At 38.4% G+C, this 12,668-nt stretch overlaps 1 protein-coding gene across 2 annotated transcripts in view; it reads left to right on the plus strand.

Annotated features, from left to right (window-relative positions):
- Window positions 1-7,638: 7,638 nt before the first annotated feature.
- The window catches only part of LOC129862471 (chromodomain-helicase-DNA-binding protein 2-like), a 40,085-nt gene continuing 35,055 nt past the window's right edge, over window positions 7,639-12,668 (plus strand). Inside the window, exons 1-3 of one of the 2 annotated variants that reach the window (XM_055934186.1) lie at window positions 7,639-7,868; window positions 11,384-11,447; window positions 11,593-11,652. The gene's annotated coding sequence lies outside the window, so the exon portion shown is untranslated. The remainder of the gene's footprint in view (window positions 7,869-11,383; window positions 11,448-11,592; window positions 11,653-12,668) is intronic. The other variant, XM_055934185.1, reaches the window with a different exon arrangement.

Genomic DNA, 12,668 nt, shown 5'->3' on the forward strand with positions numbered 1-12,668 from the left:
GAGCTCTGATCAGGACAACAATTGATTACAGGTGTATAGTTTATGGAACTACGGCGAAGACTTGGCTTCAGAAGCTGGACAGAATCCAGTATATAGCTTTAAGGATATGTATGTGCCTTACTAGTGGAGGCAGGTGAGATGCCTTTGGATAAACGGCAACAAAAAAAGTCATTCGGTTGAAAAGCTGTGAGGTTGAGCATCCTACTGCTACTGTTCTAGATGACAGTAGGGAATATACTAGTAGACAAGGCAGTGGTTTTGGTTGGATAGTTGGAAAGCTTGCTGATGAGAGTGGTTTGAGGGAGTTAGAGGTTTGCCCTTCTGTGGTGATGGAGGGATGTTCTTCCATGGTACTCCCATATTCTGTTGTTGATCTAACCTTGGTAGAGAAAATGAAAGATTGGTCAGAAGTCAGTGATATAGGGAAACTGGTTGACAATTACATGCTTTTTAAAAAACGCTTTTCACAGATGAATCCAAGGACCCAGATTGTGGGTGCATAGGAGCAGGTGTTTGCATTCCTAAATTTGATGTGCAGATATGTAGAAGACTAACAGATTAACTGTCAGTATACTCAGTTTAACTATTGGCGATAATAGTTGCCTTCCAGTGTCTGGTTGGACGTACAACCTGTTAGAATTAAATTATGATCAGATTCTCTGTCTTTATTGAATAGTTTATCTTCTGGTAAATCTAATAGGACTGACCTACTATTTTATGGAGAATTGAGAGAATGGGTGTAGTAGTGAGATTGGGTGTGGAAGGGAATGAAATTATAGACCAGTTACCCAAAAGCGCTTTGAAACTACATATTGATATGAATGTTCCACTGTGTAGAGGTGAGGCCAAATGTTTTTATAGATGTGTGGCAGAAGAGATGGGACTCTGAGCACAAGGGTCAACATTTATATGCCCTGCAAAGAAAGGTGTGTGGACTAAGATTCAAAGGTCAGATTAGGAAGGAAGAGGTGGTGTTTTCTCGATTGTGCTTAGGACATTGTACATTGAACTCGTCATTACATCTGGTTGGCAAGCATGTGATTGGTTTGTCTGGATTGTATGGTCGATGAAACGATGGAGCATGTGTCGTTATATTGTTGTAAGTATGTTGAAGAGAGGGAATTGAAGTGTAGGGTCATTGAGGTTGGACGGGGTTGGGGTAGTTTGGAAGGGATTTCGGGGATTGGGGAGGGTCTATTAGAAGTTAGTAGGGCTCTTTTTTATTTTCTCAGAAGTACTGAGTTAGGTAGGAGGATTTAGAAATGTTGTAAACTGTGATTGACCACACACTCCAGCACAGTAGATGGCGACATGCACCTTTAATGATGGTTTGCGGATCGTCATTATTTCATAGAAGAATTCTAAACGCCGACTGCAAAGTACATTTTTTTAAACTATAAAAAATAATGTTAGTTTCCAGGACAAGGATTGTACTGACTTTCAAGAATGCCTGAATTGCTTCTCCTTGCTTTTCTGGTTGGCTGGCAAGTTTCATCCAATTATTTAATATCTATAGGAGTGCAAGTTTTGAAGCTCTCAGTGACTTTCAATGTGCCACTGTCATAGTATGCCACCTTTCCAACAAGACAGTTCATCAAATGTCTGCACTGCTAGAGCTGCCCCGGTCAACTGTAAGTGCTGTTATTTTGAAGTGGAAACATCTAGAAACAACAATGACGCAGCCTCGAAGTGGTAGGCCACACAAGCTCGTCTGTCCTTGGTTGCAACACTCACTACCGAGTTCCAATCTGCCTCTGGAAGCAACGTCAGTACAAGAAATGGGATTCCATGGCCGAGCAGCCGCACACAAGCCTTTGATCACCATGCGCAATGCCAGATTATTGTCACAGGTGGAACCAATTGTAAATAACCAAGAGATCTCATTGGCTTGTCTAGAAGGGGGAGCCCAATTCTGTTTCTCCCCCTTCTCTCCGAGTACACTCTCACGCCCCCCCTAGTGCATAAAAAAATAAAGTATTGGTTTTATGGTGGAAAGTCCCTAGCTAGCCTATACTTCGAACAATCAAATGCTTTAAATAATTAGAAATGATTGAAGTGGAGTACACTGTGCAGAAGTTAACACTTTGGGGAAGGGGAGAAATGGAATTGGGCTCTAGTTGATTTATGAACTCTTTTCTTTTTGTTTGAGGTGCCACCACAGACAGGAAGTGACACAGTCCAGAGGTATGGTTGTTTCCTGTTTGCCCAGAGCATGGCCAGAGATACTGTATATATTGACAAGATTGTCTTGTCTCCTCCCTAACAAAGGCAGGAAGGAACGCGGTCTGCTTATCGCTGTATTACCAAGTCGACAGATTTTGATAGGCATGGACCCTCTCATTTCGCCTCTTACAATTTTGATTGCTCATCCCAATCCCAAATCGACCCCTAGAACTAAACTCTACACCCTATGCACTTGTGGAGATCTGAGATGTTTTGACAGGTGTAAGTGTAAAGGACATCAGTGGGGACACTTCAGGCTGAGGAGTAAGTTTCACACATTCACCCCTCAAACATACTTAACAGTGATCCCAGCGTTGAGCGCAAATGTAGATCGGGACACGGCACCACTGTGAAGGATGTTGCGCTGCTTGCTTAGCGAGTACAGCTTCTTTCCGATTCGGCCCATACCTGGCGCGAACTTAGGACCTCTGCCTTGCTAGCACACGTGACCGTCCTCCTGAATTTATTTACCAGTCGGCACCACCCGAACAGCTAGCTATTCGCCGGCACAAGTGGGGACACTTCAGGCTGAGGACTAAGTTTCACGCATCCCCATGTGCTACATAAGCAAGGGGTAATGCAGTGTTAGCACACAGTTACAGTGCCTTCAGAAAGTATTCACACCTCTTGACTTTTTCCACGATTTGTTGTGTTACAGCCTGAATTTAAAATGGATTAAATTGAGATTTTCTTTTACCAATTGCCTACACACAATACCCCATAATGTCGAAGTGGAATTGTGTTTTTAGACATTTTTATAAATTCATTAAAAATGAAAAGCTGAAATGTCTTGAGTCAATAAGTATTTAACCCCTTTTATGGCAAGCCTAAATTAATTCAGGAGTAAAAGAATATATATTTGAAAGGAAATTACTGGTATATGGAAACTCCCTCTAGCTCTAGCCCATGCCTACACCAATCCAATGCTTTTATATTTGTTGTCAGTACTGAACGAGCGCTGCAGTTTAATCCCACTTACATTGCCTCTAGCTGGATCCTGCAAACATTAACCAGCAGGTCATAGCAGGCCGGAATGAAGAAAACACTAGATGTTACGCATTCATTTGCAACACAAAGAAGAGTATATATTGTTTACAAGCTGATACATTTTGTAAGGTTCCACAAAAAGTTGAAGGTTATTGAACAAACATATTAAATAAGAAAATATATAACCAATTGCGCTCTAATAGACACTAGATGGCGGCATTTATTCACCATGACACTGGGAGGCGCATAGCCCTTTGCTTCCCAACTGTTCAAGGGGTGGAATTTCACTCTGGGATGTGCTGAAGCTCTAAGTAAGTTTATAAGAATACTGTCCTGCATTGTGACTTGTACAATAACCCTTAAATATCAGACCATAAAGTTACCCCAACCTATAAAGGTGATTACCAGGTTGTTTTTGTAAAATATAATTTAACGCTGGCAAAATATTGATGTACCAATGTTTTCTAGGTGCCCAGTTACATTACAACTTGCCTGTAGGCTTACTGTTGACTTTGAATTGTGGAATGGTGATGACTATGGGACTGTCAAATGCTGCTTTTAGATCTATTTCTGAATTTTACAGAAATATAATGCAGCTTTGTTTGACACTATTGGTTTTATCAAAATAAAATGTCTGCATATTTGTTTTTATCAGATCTGCTGTCCGTTTGGAATTAATTCTAAGTCGGACACCAAGGCCGAAAACTAATAAATCTGGTTACTGTTTCCTGGACACCTGGTATTCAAACCAGTTAATGAGGGCTTCAGCAAGAACAACTGACAGGGAACTGGGGCCTAGTCTTTCAGTCTAATAGCAGTTAAAATAATCAAAATCTACGTAAATAGGCATATTGACGAGCAATTATTTATTTCTAAAGCATGTGTGAACAAGCACTTGTAATCAGGTACCATCATGATTTTATAGGCCACTGTAAAAAATGTAAGCTATATTTTGTAATGTCTAACAAAACAAGTTTGATCAATGTTGCATTCATATCTCCTCTGACCATTACAATGTGAAGTATCTTTCTAGATTTCAGCAGTAGAGCTGACCCCTAACCAGTGGTGTGTATTCATAGATGTCAAGAGAAGCCAGGCTTCCCAAAAAAAACAAATAAAATATTTTATCTTTCGTCTCTCTGTGTTTCATAATTTTCCTTCAATTCCCAAGAGACTGAATGTATCTCACCGGAGAAAGCATCCGAGCGAGTGAAACAGCGCCCCTCTGTCTCTCTACGTTACGTGTAGGTCATCTATCTGATGGTGTCTGGTCCAAACGAGTATGACATTGTTGCCGACCGTAGCATTGAATGGAATACAAGGGAAGCCAGTGAGCAATTGGCCTCCCTTGATTAACAAAAGTATAAAGAATGTGCCAATCATCGTTGAGCTAAACTGAGCTAGCTCACTGTGAATGGTCCTGGTGCACCAAAAAAGTGTCTAGGGAAGCCAACTTAGAGTTTGAGAGCATAAGTCAATTGACAGAAACAACTTGAATTGTAGCATCTCGTTGTGTTGTTGCCCTCTGGTGGCTAGCTAGCTAGCTAGCTAAAATTGGCCCTTTCCTAACTTAACCATGAATGGAGATAGGGATTTGGACTTGTGATTTTACTTAATTCTCTGTACTCGCTAATGAATATAACAGCCATTCTGATCCATCCATTAATTCATCCATTGCTGTGCCCCTGGCATGCACACAGAAGTCAGAACCTCAGCCACATCATATTTAGCTTATGTTGATTGGACTAAATTGTTTTTGCTATCTTTTACTTGTCACTGTATTAGACAAAGCAGAGGTGATTTAATGATGTTGAAATTATGCTGGAATAGTGGAGGCAGCTCCTGTTTTCTTGCTCTTGTTCTTTTTTGCGACTTGCGGTAACTCTGTGGTTCTAAATCAATACTTGTTTTGTGGTCTGAAAATGTCAGAAACATTTGCTTGACCATGCTGTATGTCATTTAACTGTCTGTTACATGCAATATGCTTTGTGAACTAAACCGGACAGAGGTTGCTATCCGATTTGTTATAAAACAAAGGTGTGGTTGAATTTATTCTGCCACTGTCGTCTTATTGTCTCGGCCTTTAGGCCTATTTATACAACGGGTGTGTCTGATGCTGATTGGTTAAACCACATTACCTCAGGCTAAATCTATTACATCAAAATGCCTATTTACTCTGTTCCATTTGTCTGCCAATCCACTGTGTCATAAGCTCAGCCAGGCAATTTATAAACTTGATCGCCACTATAAAAAGCATCTAGATATTATCTCACATTTCCTTTAGACTAACATTCAGTTTTCAACAGCGGAGATTTGTATAAACCTTGCTGTATGTCTCTCTGACATTTGCAACATTGTTTCAATATTCAAATTCGATCTCCAGCTGTCGAATAGTAGTGAAAATGTGGGTAGTTGGGATGAGACAGGCAGGCAGCTTTTCTCAGCCAGTCAAAATCATGAATCAGCATCAATTTTTATGGATATATACAAAGAAATATCAATAGAAAACAGATCAAACTAAACAAAGTGCAGCTAGTTTGCAGTCTTTTCAGTTTCAGAAGTGATTGTGTTAGCTGTGTTGTCGGCTAGCTCCTCTAAACAACAGTGTCCTGACGAGAAAACACATTTTCTATGCCAGGCGAAATAGCGCCTCATTAGCTGATTGTTATGGATGTATCCAAATAAATGTCACTAGAAAACACCTTATGCAAATGCAGCTACTTTGTTGTTATTCTGGCTGCACTGTTGGTTAGCTAGCTAGCAAGCAAGGGATACGATTGTTGCCAGCCAGTATGGCAATAGAACATTTAGAACGAATGACAGGGTTGTGTCCATAGATGCAGGACAAAAATACTGGGTCGTGTCTCTGGCAACTGAACCGATAGAACGAACGACCAGCCGGCTTGGATAGTAACTCTAGATTTGTGTCGAGACTATATCTTGTGTAAGGATGAAATAGAATGAATAAAAATAATGTTTTTCTTGAAAATATGTAAATCGTTATTAGAATATGTTGGTAACCCGTTGTATAAAAGTGATAATGTCCTCGTAGCCAACTTCGTCTTGGGCCTAACAACACCTGTGCCAATATATCCTCCAAACCCCGGCTTCTCTGGCATTATCACTTAAAAATCATGGTCGCAAGGCATATGAATTACCAGGTTATAGAGCAAACAATGCAATTATTGCAACCCATTGGTTGTAATATGCCTTTTTTTCTGGCTTCCCAAGTGATTTCACCAACGCACCGCTACTGCCCATAACCACTGAAACAGGATCTGATTGTTCTTCCCCTAGTTATTAAGGTTAGGGTTTGGTAGGGTAATCTGATCCAAGATCTGTAGCGACATGTAACTTCTACCTCAAGCTCATCTGGCACCCTTTTGTTTTTCCAGTGCAAAGACGATTCTGGTCTGATTACAATACTATTGACCTGCACACCCTGTCTCCTCCTCCTCTCTTTGGGATGATCACTATCTAATAGTATAAAGCATGATTTGCACCATGTTTTTGGGGGGTTATTCAGTCTGGCGAGATCAGTGATCCTCCCAAGCAGGGAGGGCTTACAGCGCTTGTTGCTAGGCTGTGGTTCTTTTTAAAGAAAATCTTCCACTGCAAAACAGCAAGAGCTAGTCTGGCTTTTATCTTATTGGTTGGTGATGGGGGTGGAGTACCAAGGACTAAACACTGAACAGGACATTCAAAATGGCGTATATGTTATTGCTGCTTCTTGCAAAGCAATGCAGTTAGTCTATCCATGAATTCTTCAATTATATCTGTATGCAAGTGATTATTACCTGGTCAATGCATATTATTGGTGATATCAATACAAGTCATTATCAATATTAGCAATTGTATCTCACCATCTTTGGTTAACAATTACAAATGTGATAGCAGTTCATTTGTTGAACTCCCTGTTGAGTCTACATTAGTTGACACTGGTATATTTTGACATCTCTCTCTATATATATATATGTATATGTATATGTACACTGTTCAATAATTATTGATGTGAATATAAGGCTATGCAACACGTGATGCAATAAGTGTCTACTGAAATGTTTAGTGAAATATACAGGACAGGAGGAATTAAAACAAAACTGTGTGTTTGATATTCCAAACTACAAATTATTTCACTACTGAAGTTTGTTTACATCTTGCCTTTAAATGGTATTCATAAACACATTTCTTAGGAGGCACACAAAATGTGTATTTAAATGCATAACATACATAAATAACCCTCTGAGAATACATATTTGGGTAATGTAGGGGAATCTTGCAACAATGTATCCTTCCTCCTTGTAACTAACATTAGATACATTTCAAAACTGTTGCATACTGACTTCAATTAATAGATTAATTGTAATAATGTAAACCTTCCGCGTAGAGGCTCTGCTACCCAGGATGCTGGTGTGTTTCAGAGGAAGTTGTATGCGCTTATGTTGAAAAAGAGGGGGCAGAGCTGTATTGAACAGGATAACAGTTCAGGCAGACGTAGTGAGAAGGACAGACCGAAGAGACGAGCCTTCAGCACAGCACAGCATGGCAGAGAAAAGCACAACTGTCAGGGAGAAGATCCCGATAAAATACGAAAATCAGCAAGAAATGCGGCGGCCGCGCAGGTAGAAGACAATGGATAGCGCCCGTCTCACATATGGGTACGTATCTGAAAGAAAAACAGTTTTCCCCTGTAAAGGCGCGGTTAGAAGATGTGGCAATATGGTGGTAAGAGCGAGGGTTCGACAGTCTGTTGTAAAAATGGCCATGGTGGGTCCCCTGCCAAGAATGAAAAGGAAAAACGATTTTCAGACTGGATGTCGGTATGGTTGAAATTCTAATTCGTGGGATGAGTAGAGAAAAATGTGTTGTGTTAGCCTAAGTCAAATATAAAGCAACATATATGATTGGGTACACTTTCGAGTTCTAGAACCTACGCATTTAAAATGTGCTTTGTCCTTGAAAGGGCAAATGCCCTTGTCTGAAATGGACAGAGGAAAATTTTAACTTAATTGAGTACACCTTAACATACATTTTTTATTTGAGTGGGTCGAGAGTAAGATGAAAGTATGAATCATTTTATTGTGGTTTCAAGAGATAATATATTGAATGAATGTCGATGTTTTTCCATACAACAATTCATTAAAAATATATATATATTAGAAAAGGCTTTATTGCCAGGTTTAGGAGTTACGTGTTGAAAAACATTCCAGACAGGTAGTTATGCCTAACGTAATATTTTGGCTAATTTTAACAGCAATTAATAATTAATTAAAATTTATGTAAATCAATATGTTCGATAAAGTTCTGTATGTACTTTCTACACATATAACACCAAAGGTTTATTATGTTCAAATGAAACTGCCATGTCTTGAGGAGCATATATAAGCTATTTTTCGAAAATGTAAAATAGGGTGTTGCCTTTTAACTCGTTGTGGTACAGAATGGAAATAAAAGCCACTGGAAACATTTCATACATCGTTTTTAGGTTATTGTTTCTAGCTGTTATGAAGATGAGATTTGGTAGTAACGTTGGGTTTTTTCACACTTGACAAATACAAAACTATTCACTTTATTACAATTCATAGAGGAATTATTAAGAAATGCACCCTTTTCCAAGACACAAAAGCTAATGCTGTCCTGGCCAGATTATTGAAATATGTTCATACAGTGAGGATGAGATTTGTTTCATAGATACTTCATGTAATCAACTTGATGCTGTGCTATCACCTTAATTAAAGCTTAACATAAAGGTCTCTGGTACTGAGAAAGTCTAAAGACCTTCCTGTTTGGAGATACTACATTTAGAAAATATATATAGATATCATCTATCTATATGCTGGTCATAAATTGGTAAAAAATATTTTAATCTTAGTATTCCAATAACAATTCTTACACATTGTCTCAATTTTGATACACACACAAGTGATTGGATCAATGGCCACAATGCATATTTATGTTTTTCAAGATGAATATATCGTATTTCTTTGCCATGAATGCATTTGAAATGTGTAAATGCAGATCAGTTGCCTTAATACAAATGGTTTTATATCAACAATTAATTATGGGTAGTAGAGGTCGACCGAACATAATTTTTCAACGCCGATACCGATTATTGGAGGACCAAAAAAAGGCCGATGCCGATTAATCGGCCGATTTCAAACCAAAAACATTTTAAAAATGTATTTGTAATGATGACAATTACAACAATACTGAATGAACAATTATTTTAGCTTAATATAATACATCAATAAAAATCAATTTAGCCTCAAATAAATAATGAAACATGTTAAATTTGGTTTAAATAATGCAAAAACAAAGTGTTGGAGAAGAAAGTAAAAGTGTGCCATGTAAAAAAAGCTAACGTTTAAGTTCCTTGCTCAGAACATGAGAACATATGAAAGCTGGTGGTTCTTTTTAACATGAGACTTCAATATTCCGAGGTTTTAGGTTGTAGTTAATATAGTATTTATAGGACTATTTCTCTCTATACGATTTGTATTTCATATACCTTTGACTATTTGATGTTCTTATAGGCACTTTAGTATTGCCAGTGTAACAGTATAGCTTCCGTCCCTCTCCTCGCCCCTACCTGGGCTCAAACCAGGAACACATCGACAACAGCCACCCTCGAAGCATCGTTACCCATCGCTCCACGAAATCCGCGGCCCTTGAGCAAGGGGAACAACTACTCCAAGTCTCAGAGCGAGTGACGTTTGAAACGCCATTAGCGTGTACCCCGCTAACTAGCTAGCCATTTCACATCGGTTACACCAGCCTAATCTCGGGAGTTGATAGGCTTGAAGTCATAAACAGCTCAATGCTTGAAGCACAGCGAAGAGCTGCTGGCAAAACGCACGAAAGTGCTGTTTGAATGAATGCTTACGAGCATGCTGCTGCCTACCACCGCTCAGTCAGACTGCTCTATCAAATCATAGACTTAATTATAACATAATAACTAACAGAAATACGTGCCTTTGGTCATTAATATGGTTGAATCTGAAAACAAAACGTTTATTATTTCAGTGAAATACGGAACCGTTCCGTATTTTATCTAACGGGTGGCATCCCTAAGTCTATATATTGCTGTTACATTGTACAACCTTCAATGTTATGTCATAATTACATAAAATTCTGGCAAATTAGTTCGCAACGAGCCAGGCGGCCCAAACTGTTGCTAAATAGCTAAATATGCAGGTTTAAAAATATATACTTCTGTGTATTGATTTTAAGAAAGGCATTGGTGTTAATGGTTAGGTACAGTCGTGCAACGATTGTACTTTTTTCGCAAATGCGCTTTTGTTAAATCATCCCCCGTTTGGCGAAGTTGGCTGTCTTTGTTAGGAAGAAATAGTCTTCACACGGGTCGCAACGAGCCAGGCGGCCCAAACTGCTGCATATACCCTGACTCTGTTGCAAGAGAAGTGACACAATTTACCGAGTTAAAATAAATTTATGTTAGCAGGCAATATTAACTAAATATGCAGGTTTAAAAATAAATACTTGTGTATTGGTTTTAAGAAAGGCATTGATGTTTATGGTTAGGTACACGTTGGAGCAACGAGTCCTTTTTCGCGAATGCGCACCGCATCGATTATATGCAACGCAGGACACGCTAGATAAACTAGTAATATCATCAACCATGTGTAGTTAACTAGTGATTATGATTGATTGATTGTTTTTTATAAGATAAGTTTAATGCTAGCTAGCAACTTACCTTGGCTTCTTACTGCATTCGCGTAACAGGCAGGCTCCTCGTGGAGTGCAATGAGAGGCAGGTGGTTAGAGCGTTGGACTAGTTAACTGTAAGGTTGCAAGATTGAATCCCCGAGCTGACAAGGTAAAAATCTGTCGTTCTGCCCCTGAACAAGGCAGTTAACCCACCGTTCCTAGGCTGTCATTGAAAATAAGAATGTGTTCTTAATTGGCCATTCCGATTAATCGGTCGACCTCTAATGGGTAGATATTAGTAAGATTTTTTTTTTACCCGCTTAAAGTCATGTAAATGGTTGCCTCTGTAGCGTTTGTAGTAACATATTTGAATATACAATTTTGTAAAGATGTATAGAATCTCTATCAGATAAATGGATGGCATTCTGCCATATTTAGTGACATTATATAAGTGTTTTAATCTAACATGTTATGATAATCCATTTTCCTACTTTATTTATTTCAGGAACCATTGAAGTTAGAAAAATGGGCTGAAAGAAGAATACCAATGTTTTGATATTTGAAAAAATGTAAGTTTGTGGGTATTTTATGAATATTAATCATTTAACCATGAGTGTTTAATTAAGCGAGTTTGATTCTCCTTACTGCTATATAAGACTTACCAATAGGTTGGGCTGTTGGCCTGTTTTCACTTTTGTATTTGTACTTTTGAAGGTTTGTCATCCGGATGGTCGACCAAATTTATGACTAGGGGGATTGGAATGACCAAGACTTGTAAGTATAAAATGTTTCCTTTTAATTAAAGACTGAGCAGAAAATAAAACCTGACTGCATGACACATTTTAATAACATTAAGGAAAAAAGAGGGAAATAAAATGTTTAATATGAAAGATGATATGGATGTGTTTAATAAACATTGTATCCTAAAACTAGTACATCGTAACAAAAAAATTGCATTATGTAGACACTTGGCATTAGTCTGCGCCCGTTCAATACTTGAAAGAAGAACAAAATAAACACAAGAAAGTAGTGTCACGATACCAGTATCGTGATACTACAATACCTGATTTTTCTTGGCAAAAATGAAAACACAAAGCAGACTTAACTCTAAGGTCTTTAAAAACCTTTTTTTGTCAAATATTGTGTTCTATAGCTTGCAAAATAAACAAATGTCACTCTGGAAATGTCAGTCATTTTCCTCAATAAATGTAGTCTGCTTCATGTTTTATTTCCTTTGCTTTGTTACTTCCTTATAATGGTATCGTGACAATACATCAATAAAGAGTTAATAGGATTTGTATATATATATTTTTTTACGTATAAGTGAACACTTGCGGGCAGTGTTATGCTCGTTAAGACCACAAGAGGGCAACACTTACGTTTAGCTTGTGATGCTAACATGCCGCTGCTTCAAAGCTGAGAGGGTTCCTGTTACGTTTGCGATTTGTGACTTATTTTCGGAATTTGATTCTGGATGCATATGGTTACATTGCAGTACACAAGGTCTCTGTTAATTGCTTGCAAAATGTGCTGTTTATCCTTTTGGGGAGAACTGTAACTAACATCCATACATCAGAAGGGGAAAATAGCTAGCTAGGTAATGGGTAAATGTATGATCTCAGACAATTAAAGAACACTGCAAATTAAAGGTATTTTTAAAATATGCCTATTCGTCTGGCTCAAATCAATCATGCCTAGGCCTAAAACGTATGATCGTAAAAGTATCCGTTCAAGTCGTTCAAGTGCTCCTTAGAAACTAGTATTTACAAGTTGTTGAAGTTGCTATATGA

Source organism: Salvelinus fontinalis, chromosome 9, assembly GCF_029448725.1.
Source record: "Salvelinus fontinalis isolate EN_2023a chromosome 9, ASM2944872v1, whole genome shotgun sequence".
Classification (NCBI taxonomy): domain Eukaryota; kingdom Metazoa; phylum Chordata; class Actinopteri; order Salmoniformes; family Salmonidae; genus Salvelinus; species Salvelinus fontinalis.